Genomic DNA, 10,610 nt, shown 5'->3' with positions numbered 1-10,610 from the left:
AAAACAAATAAACAAACAAACAAAAAAAAAATACCACAAAACCCACAAAAAACAGTTACTATGGAATTGACAAAGCCACAAAAGACTGGCTTCCTAGAGACTTGTGCTCAACCTCTTAGTAAATTTGAGTATCTCAGGCAGCGCTTTCAAAACACTAGATGTTCAGAAATGGTAGCAGCTAGTTTAACAACAGCTAGGCAGCATGGGAACTCACCTGTAACAGCAGGCACATTTCAGGAATCATAGTAAATAAGACAATTAGTTTAAAAAAAACAAAACAAAACACTTGTTTTCTTGATCTGATTTCTCGACCTGCCAAATACTGCAATACAGTTGCTACCAAATACTTTGTAACATGCAGCTGTGGTTTGCAACAGTAATTTTTATTTTTATTTTTTAAGAAAGAAGCAAACAAAGAAAAAAATACAGCAACTGCAGCACTTGCTTAAGAGAATGTTTTTATGCCTCATGAAATGTGATCATACTATGGTCTTCCTCCACTGGAACTTAGTCTTTTCTATTGTCTACTTGCATAACGCTTGTAACAATTAATCTTGGTTTATGCCTAAACTGAATTTAATTGAAATTTGAGAATAGATGCAAAAGATACAAAGCACAGATACTATGTGATTGCACAAGCTAGCTTTCCCATGAAGCTAAATAATAATAATTTTAAAAGTATTAAAACGGGTAAATTTCTAGTTGTAGATGATCACTGAAAAATTTGTGTCAGCACAGCCTATCTGTTCCAATTCTATGTTTAACATGCTTACGTGGAAATTTTCTATTTAAGGAGCATGTGACTCAAAAAGTTAATATATGAATAATCTTCTACACCAAGGTGAACTGCTTCTGCGGTGTAATTACGGTCAAGTAAGTACACATGGCAATGAAAATGTTGTAATGAAACAAATACTTAAGTTATTTAGGGGACAGGAAAGAGGGAAAGATTGCTAACAGGTCAATTAGCCCATCTATTAAGGGTTATTAGTGTCATTCAGAGAAATGCACAAAGTTCAGCAGTTCAGAAAATTAATGCATAAACAGTCCTTCTCAAGAAGCATGAGAAGCTAAAGAATCATGAACAACCTGACCCACTTGATTTTGTCAGTGTTCAATTTCTGTAATTTTTATGAGTCAGGTTGACTCTGTGAGCCTTTAAAAGTCAAAGTGCCAAGGTAAAATGGGCTTACTACAACTGCAGAGACTTTGCCCCATGGGGAATCCTGCCCTATTTATCTTCCACGTCTTTGAAGTTTGCCATTAAACATTATGTGTCCAAGTGTGTCTATGACCAGACAATTACTGAGGACAGTCACAGCAGTAGCGCAAATAAGAGTCAAACGAAACAGAGAAATGGTACTCATGGGTCGGTGATAAATGATGACATGCATTAGTCATTTACATCCCAAGATAAAAATCTAGTTTATATAATCTTGACTTGCAGAAGAACCACATACATAAGCTACTTGTGCAACAAAAGATTTTTTCCACATCGTTTAGGAAAGCTCCCATTTCCAAAACCCTTTGAAAATAATTTAATAACTTTATGAAATAAATAAACAGATAAAAAAAAGAACTAAAAGGTGGCCTTACATTTTAAAAAATCAGAGCACATAAATACTTTCTATGCCAGGCTTTATACACACACACACACACACAAATAAATACGATGTGCACTCAAAATAATTTGAACAAAAAAAAAAACAAGACTAGTTATCTGTAAATTGTAGCTTATTTTGTTTGCTTCCAAAATGCCATCCAATTAATAGTTGTCAAATTACCAATACTCAGAAGGAAGAACAACCTACTAAAAAAGTGCAGCCTACCCTTTAAAATGCAACAACTTTAATCTGCTCAGTGAAAAGTGCCAGAAGAAAGAAGACATGATAGGGACTGCAATTCAGAATATCAAAAGAAGCAGAAAGTCTATGGAAACCAAGAGACAAATAAAATCTATCTATCTATGTGGTTTTTGACATAGATGATCCTATATTTATATGAGAATGTCAGTGTTGTATACAAATCAGATTACAAATGGATTAGATTTAGAGGATTAAACTACATGCACCAGCAAAGCTGGCATCCACAAAATAAGCTTCTGCTAAATTAAGATCAGCTCAGCAGTTCTGCAAAAGAGACACAAAAACCAAAGCTGTAGATTCACATTCAAGCAGATTTTCCATATGTATACATTGCCCGTGTCACACTCTTCTGTTCCAAGCTCCTGAAGCCTGAAAGCTCTCACCTGTACAGGAGAGATGGCAACTAGTTTCTATGCCAAACATCAAATCCTTCCTGCCACCAACTTCCTTATGACTGCATTTCATTCACTTACTTATCAGGGTTTTTTGTATGTTCACTGAGTTACCACCTTCCTTTCATCACATACGATTTTATGAAACTATCTCTTTTCATTCATGACACTGTTCTCCATGTGCCCTACATACATCCCATTTTATCTCTAAGTCTTTCAGAACACAACACAGACTTTATCAGGAATAACGATACAGCTAATGTTTAAATCACTGTTATGGTAGCAGGGAAAGCAGATACTTGATTGTAGTTCTTTAAGCTAGAGCTATTTCTGAGGAAATTTACATTTCTGGACCTAATTAGTTGGTATATTAGACTAATCCTACACATTCTCTTTTTCTTTAGATTCAGGAAGCAATGCTGAAGAATTCTTCAGAAGTTCTAATCATGTCTTGCTCAAGAACATTATAAGAGAAGAAGAAGTCGAAACTCCATGCCACAGTGCACAGACCCAACCAAGAGATCATTTTGTCTTTCGCTGTTAGAACAGTTCAAAAATAAACAACAGTGCTAAAACCATCTCTCAAGTCCTTTAATGTTCTTTTGTCAAAGCAAGAATATGCTGGAGACAAATTTGGAAGACGTGGAGCTCTCTCTTTTTCTTCTACATGAAATTCAAGTTCCCTTAAAAATAGTTAAGGAGGGGGGAAAAAAGAGAGAAAAAGGCAACCCATACAGACAAAAATGACATCCTTCAACCCCAAAGAAACTACTGCATTTGTTAAGGCCTTGCCTATTCACCATTTCTGGTTTTAATCCTTTTGCTTTCCCAGGAGGTTCTCCAGTGTCAGTTCTGCTCATCTTTCCAAGCACCCTGACATCTGACATTTTCCTCATCAGGCAATTTCTCATAATTAGCTTTTAATTATATATATTATATACATATATCAAGCGTTATATATTTTTAGATGGTTTCCTCTCTTTCAAATTTTCCTATTCTGTTTAAACTTCCTTCTTTATGCTAAGCCTTCTTCTTTCCAGTTTATTCAGTGTTACAGTTAACAATCACTGGTAGCAGCTGACTGAAAAAATGCTATTTAAAAGTTCTTAGATTTTTATTATATCTGAACAAAAGTGGCTCTTGTCTTTCAAATTTCAGCAGCTGGGCACTGAGTGAATCAGGTACAAGTCACATCTTTTTGTTAGGTTTCTTTTTTTTCCTTTTTTTTTTTTTTTTTTTTTTTTTTTATTATTACATTCAGCAATTTCATCTAAGTACTACCACTCACTCATTTAAGTGTACCAGAGATCTACCAGCAACACCTACAAGTAATAATGCTCTTAAGATTGTAAGCAAACATTATTTTTTGAGATCTTGGAATTGCACTATTGTTCGACCACATAAATAAAGCATCACTGTGTCAAAAATTACATCAATGACTGGACTTGCCAACAAGTAGAGTTCCCAGCATTAACAACTTCAAAATAACATGCTTAGCAAAGAACAAAAATTGTTACATTAAAAAGATAAAACTGAGTTTTGACAAACTGCCAAACTCAAATTCTTCCATGGACAGATGACAAAAAGCAAAAGGTGAATTCTATTGTATTTGAGTCATTAAAAACGAAAATACCCTACTGCTACATGAATGCAACACTTCTGGTGTTAAGTTCTCTCAAAAGTATTGCCCTATGAGTGCTATATTTTAAGTAACATTCACTTTTTATCAGCTTTGCAATGAAAAAAAGCTGCTGGCAAAGAGCTGAAATGTGGTAATACATTTCCTTATTAAAGTTTACCTGCAGGTGCTGAAGTGAAACGAGTGAGTCGCTCTGATTTTGCAAATGCAGCAGTCTGTAATTAAGAACACTGCAGTGCATACCCCAGTAACACATAAATGCCCATGGAAATGGAAGAGAATGTGGCTAAATAACTGTAAAGTGAGGGACTGCAACTTCTAAAGTACAGTATCTGTAGCACAAGGAAAGTTTCCAAACCTGTTTGATATCCCAGGTAGCCTGCTTTAAACCATTATTACTTTTTTGCAATATTACAATGCCTTAAATCAATGATAATACCAAAATGCTGACTAAAACCTTTTATGTTCTCCACCTTGCAGTCCTCATAAACATGAAAATACAGATTTCTAACAAACGGCTGAAATTTAAAAATTGAAATATCCCTTTACAAGAAAAACAAACAAACAAACAATGATATGTGTGAACTGTAAGGATGAAAATAGAAAAAATTTAATTGATTTGATTTCACAATGGTAAAATTCAAGGAGCTCTAGAATAAACATTAAAAAACTATGGGAAAATTAGCAAGTGAAAATTAATATGGAAGAAAAAGTGACTGAGAATGTGAAAAAAAAAAATTACTTGTCCACTATTTAAGGAGAAGAGTATTCATATGAGGAAATTGGTAAGTCACTGAAGGATGAAACAAGACCATTAGCAAATGCTACCAGAAAAAAAAGGAAACCTCTTCAACTTCTCTGGGATGCCTACGGCAAACTATCCAAAACAGAGACAAAAGTTTCTCTGATTAGGAAAAATAAATTAGCACACTTAACTACATCTTACATTTAAATAAACTAATGTAAGCTTAGACAAGGCATGACACATGGTATGGTACCAAAGAAATTAGATTGATGAAGTGTTCATCATTAAGCTCTTGCAATTAAATACACAAAGTTTGAAGGACAATAGAAAAACTAGGAGGGAACCAAAATCTCAACAGCTTCCCCATCTTTTACTCTCATCTGGATTATTACACTCTTGTCTGGTCTACTCCCATCAGAAGCAAAGCATGTCTGACCTCATCTATAATCTGAGCTAATCCTTTAATGTGTTCTCCAGCTACTCCAGTTCCTCTTAGCTTCACTTAACTTACCCACCTCTTAACTCACATTTTAATTAGGGGATTTTTTCTAAACTAGATCATTTTGCCTGAAACGAGCAGCAGCAGAAGTAGACCAACATGCTAATCTCTAGAAACTGTAGCCCATTTTCTTGGCTCAGCTGAAGACAAAAGGAGAAGTACAATCCAGGTCAGCTTCAAGCGCCTGCTTTTTCATTCCTTCTTGGTGTCCCATTCCCCCAATTTATTCATTTATTTCACTGCAACTGCTAAAATACAATATTAAATCTAATGTACCTGGAACTGATCAATCTGGTACACACTTACCATGGTTCCTCATTAGCTTATTCCTGGCCAGGATTTGGAAGCTACTTCAAACTTACACTGTTTCACCTTCACACCTTGGTAATGTCACCCACACATTCCTTGAAAACTCTGCCTCTCACACATTTGTTACCCATTGAGGGGTCAGTCTCATCCAGTTTCTGATGGTTTACAGAGCTTCAAAATCTAGCTCTGCCTTATTCATTCTCCTTCTCGACGTGATCTCATGAGTTCAGCACTGCCTCACCAACAGCACAAGATGAAGATTTTTAATTTTTTTTTCCCTATCAAAAAGTATAGCATTCAAAGTAAAATGTTAAGTCCTGAACAAGAGAGTACTTAGCATTCTTGGAAAAGGAAAACATATTTTGCATGTAATGCCCTACACCTTCAGTCATTTTTTTTGCTTTGTTTTTACTGCTCCATTTCTTCCGAAGTAAGAAAAGTAACAACCTCTTGTTCAGGTGCTATACAAACATAGGCTAACTTGAAGCATCCTGCTCCTAGAAAAACTAATCTGAAAACAGCGATTCCCTGTACACATTTACAGAACTGGAGCATTTACCAGAGAACAGAGGAAGAGAGCACACAGTTGATGTCCAATCAGATACTGCAACCCTAATCCATTGTCTTTGTTCTCAGACTGGCAGTGGGAACAGGATGGGGTGGAGGGTGGAGAGGAAGGCATGAAGGATACTTTCACACACTGCAGAAACAGCAAACATTTTATCATGACAGAAATGTCTATATATTTTTCTGAAACTACATGCAATACAGCTGTTAGAACATGTTTTACTTACCGAATTGCAATTTTTGGGCCAGAGATTTAAGTAATTTGCCCAAAAATGAAAAGGAACTAGACAGCAGATCTGAAAACACAATCTGGATAGCCTTTGGATCCAACCATACACTGTTTCTTCCTACTTTACATGCACCCTATCTATGAGGTTGCAAATGCACGCTTTAGGAAATCTGTGATTTTCAACATCGTCTAGCAGGAGGCTGTCCAATAAGGGTAATAGTATGCTAATATTACTGAGGGCTGCTAATAAGTAATATTAATTTAGAAGACAAGTAAGCAAGCAATTAATCTACATTTGAACATAAATGAATATCATCTTACTGAACATTTTAAAATACTGCTTGAAAGTGCCAAGTCAGCTAAGCCTAGCAGTAAGCAGCAATTCCATTTTGAGTCACGAAAGCATTAACTCCCCTGCTTCCTTCTTAGATGCCAGAGGTCTGTGGTAATAGAAGTATTGAAATCTGAATGTCAAATCTCATTCAGAAACAGAGAGGTTTGACTGTTTGCCAAAAACAGGGAAGGTACTTGGCTCATTTGGTAAAATTTGTCTTCACACACACACATACACACACATACCAAAAAAAAGGTTTTTCAGAGGTAACCCATGTCACTTTAACTTGCATATGCAACATTTAAGAAACTGGACATATAATAATGGGCTAGTTAATTTGTTGCTGCAGACTTGATGTCTAGACAAGATAAGACATTTCAAGAATCCCTGCTCCTCATGCTCATAAGGAACAAAGAGATAGCCTTTTGTGTAACACTGTCAGCAAATTGCTCCAATTGTGAATTTAACACCAGGGACATATTTGTCATCACTTCCGAAAAAACACACTTCAGCACATTGCATATTAAAAGCATAAGCTGATACTTAACTATATAAAAACAGAAACTAAACAAGTTAAAAAATACATTAATGTATATTGCAGATCAGATGTGAAAGTACAAAAAGTGTGTGAAATTGTTACATCAGCAACTTGTGAACACTCATTGATCTTGACTTGCCAATGTCAAATTCTCTGCTATGCCATTTTTGAGTAACCAGACCAGTCCCAACCATGCTGACAACATACACCAAATTTAAAAACTATCACTGATAGTTTTTTTCACTGAAAGAATGAAAGAGATGTTCAAAAGCATAAGGAAGTGCTTACCTCTCAAGCAAACAGAGCTAATTACCTCACTACTTTTGTTTTCAAAAGCCCTCCAAAGTTTCTGATTGCTTACAAATAGAATATCAAAAACCACATCATTTATCAAGACTCTAGACATATTAAACATTCACTGGACATATTAAAACACGAGAAACGCTGCAGAATTCTCATGTTGTACAAAGAAACACAAAGATGGAAAAGAATACAGACCAGGATGGAAGAGATCAGTTTTCCCAGTGCTTGCTGTGCAGAAGTGCCAGGAAAGGTCCTGTTGCCAGCTACCAAGTGCAGAGGCAGCAGGTCCCAGGGCAGCTAGCTGGGGGACCTCAACCCTCTCCTGAGGGCAGTTGAGCCCACTCCAAGGGGAGCAGGTCCTGATAAGCAAGTGAGACCACCCAAAAACAGGGAACCAGAGCAAGGAGATGGGACTCTGCAGCTCAAGGATGGGGAACTGCCAAGATGAGCTGGAAGCAGAAGCCTCTGGTGGGGAAAAGAAGCACTTTGTGGAGAACAGTATTCAGGACTGCAATGGCAGCTGAGCTGAGAGAGAGAGAACACTGAAACAATGGAAAAGGCTGTCTGAAGGAACAGCAGTCTCCCTCACTAAAAATATTCAGAACTTAGATTGACTGAGCTCTCAATGGCCCACCCTAAGGTCCTGCTTCCAAGAGGATATTGATCCAGGTGAGGTCCCCTGTGATTCGGTCACTACACTGATCATTTCAAAGAAGAGATAACAGAATTCCAGGATCTGTGGTCCCAGTTGAGCAATGTTCTCATGTGCCCATGCATCTTCAACCACACCTTTTCTTCTCAATTGATTAAACAGTACCACAAGTACAGCATAAACTGTATTGAGAAGTTCATCCAAATAACTTTTAGTAAGCAGTTCACCACAGGACTGAAAATTCAGTTTCCATTCCACTCTTTGCTCCGTCTCACCTTCCTTGTTAGTATTGGAGAGCTCAAGTCACTCAGAACTCACCTAAATTTACTTTCAGATTCTGATGATTCAAAGCCAATGCAGCATTGTACCAAATAAGGTTGGAAGACTCACAGCACATCAAATCATGAAACCATCGTAACAAGTTTTCTGCATTCCTTTTTTTTTTTTTAATTGCTGGACCAGCAATTACTTCTGAACATCTATCAGAAAAATACGTCATTTTACAGTGTTAAGTTTAAATGATTAAATACATATTTTTTCTAGCTTCAACCTAATTCACAGTACTCCATTTTGTAACAAACAAGAATTTTGTTCAGTTTAATAAAATGTACTGAAGATGCTTCCAGCATCATAAAATCTGATTTTAATTCTGTGGAAGCTGACACCTTCAATATTCAAATTGACAACAGGAGAAACCGGTTCTGTGAAATCAAAATATCTAAGTTATTCCTCAGGCTTTTCTGAATGAAATTACTAAAAGCATTGTTTTATAAAACGTAATCTAGATTCCTCTAGAGATAAGTACCAACACTATCAAACATAATAACATTAGATCACATTGAAAACAAGATTTGTTTTTATGCCCAAATTTTCATCAGCCTTGACTATAAGCCTATCTATAGAACTTAGGGGCACATACATCTTCATGGGAAATAAACCAATCATGGTTTCAGTACCAGCAGCTAAACTTTCCCTATTGTCGTTTTCTGAAAAATCTGCCCCTACTCTACTTTTTTCCCACATTTTTCATTTTCCCACAGTCATAAGTTTATGTATAAAGTGTGAACATATGAACTGGTCATTGATACAAAAGGAAGACAAATTGCATAATGACCCTAGTAGTTATAGCATGCTCCATTCCAGCCAGACTCACAAAACATGAAGCCATGTTCATACAAAATAATAAAAAAGAGAAGAAAAAAGAAGTAAATGAAAGAAAAAATACACAGATTAGAAATTTGGTTTTCATCTACCAAGAAAAAGGAACAATTTTACAGTATAGGAAGTAGACTCTCATGCAAAAGAGCAAAAGCTACTACAACTCAGACAGAAGAAACCTAGAAAAAGCTCTATAAGATTACTTCCAGACTACAAGACTTCTCGAAGAGTATTATGAAGTAATCATGAATGAGGTATGTGACTTGTGTTTCTTAGGTATCACAGGAGCGCGTGAAAACACTGTAAATGCAAGTTTGAAGAAAGTCATCTCTCCTGCCTGAATTAAAAATTTTAAATGCTTCTCCCAGATTTGGGCAGAGTTATACTGAAAAGTTAGAAAATCTCCAAACTCTATATTAACAGCAACGTAACTACAGAAAAAAAGTACTTCAGATGTTTATGTCCAATGAAACTGAGCATATTACTGGAGATATTTTCCCCAATGTAAAGTGATATGACAGCAAAGATTAGTAAATAAATTAATTTCTACTGAGCTTCCTCACAGACTGGACATGACAAGAGAAGCAACACAAATCTTGTTTTGTATTCAATCTATCCCCAAGCACTCTACAGAAAAGAGAAAGAACAGAATTTTTGAGAATTCCCTTCTCTCATCTTGATAGCAACATACAGTCTAAGAAAAATGTAAAGGTTCTTAATCCTTGAAAAAAATGACACAAGAAATGGTATTCAAAGCTGATTAAAACAACAACAGCCTGCTTCCAGTGTTCAGTCCCCAAACTGTACGTATTCTAGTTAAGGAAATTACAGAAGTCGTTTTTGATAATTTCACAGAATCACAGAATGGCCCAGGTTAGCAGGGACCTCAAGGATCATGAATCTCCAACCCCCCTGCCACATGCAGGGCCACCAACCTCCACATTCAATACTAGACCAGGCTGCCCAGGGCCCATCCAACCTGGTCTTAAACACCTCCAGGCACGGGGCATCCACAGCCTCTCAGGGCAGCCTGCTCCAGCACCTCACCACTCTCTCTGTAAGGAACTTATTTGTTCTCATGTAAAGATATATTTTTAACTATGCTTAGAATTACCTATTTATATTGAATTTTGGAACAGTTATTCTAAGCAGCAATCATTTTGTCATAGAATCATTTGATTTGGATTTGAAAGGGACCCTTAAAGGTCATCTAGTCCAACTCCCCTGCAGTGAACAGGGACACCTATAGCTAGATCAGGGTGCTCAGGGTCTGGTCCAGCCTGATCTTGAATGTCTCCAGGGACGGGGTACCCACCACACCGCTGGGCAATCTGTTCCAGCTCTTCCAGACCATAAAAAACTTTTTTTTTTTTTAATAAC

At 36.6% G+C, this 10,610-nt stretch overlaps 1 protein-coding gene across 6 annotated transcripts in view; it reads right to left on the bottom strand.

The window, feature by feature from the left end:
- Positions 1-10,610, bottom strand: part of PPHLN1 (periphilin 1) — a 71,600-nt gene that overhangs the window by 22,877 nt on the left and 38,113 nt on the right. The window lies entirely within an intron of this gene.

This window comes from Meleagris gallopavo, chromosome 1 (genome assembly GCF_000146605.3).
Source record: "Meleagris gallopavo isolate NT-WF06-2002-E0010 breed Aviagen turkey brand Nicholas breeding stock chromosome 1, Turkey_5.1, whole genome shotgun sequence".
Classification (NCBI taxonomy): Eukaryota; Metazoa; Chordata; class Aves; order Galliformes; family Phasianidae; genus Meleagris; species Meleagris gallopavo.
The sequence above is the reverse complement of the archived record's forward strand: the minus strand, read 5'-3'. Positions and strand labels throughout refer to the sequence as shown.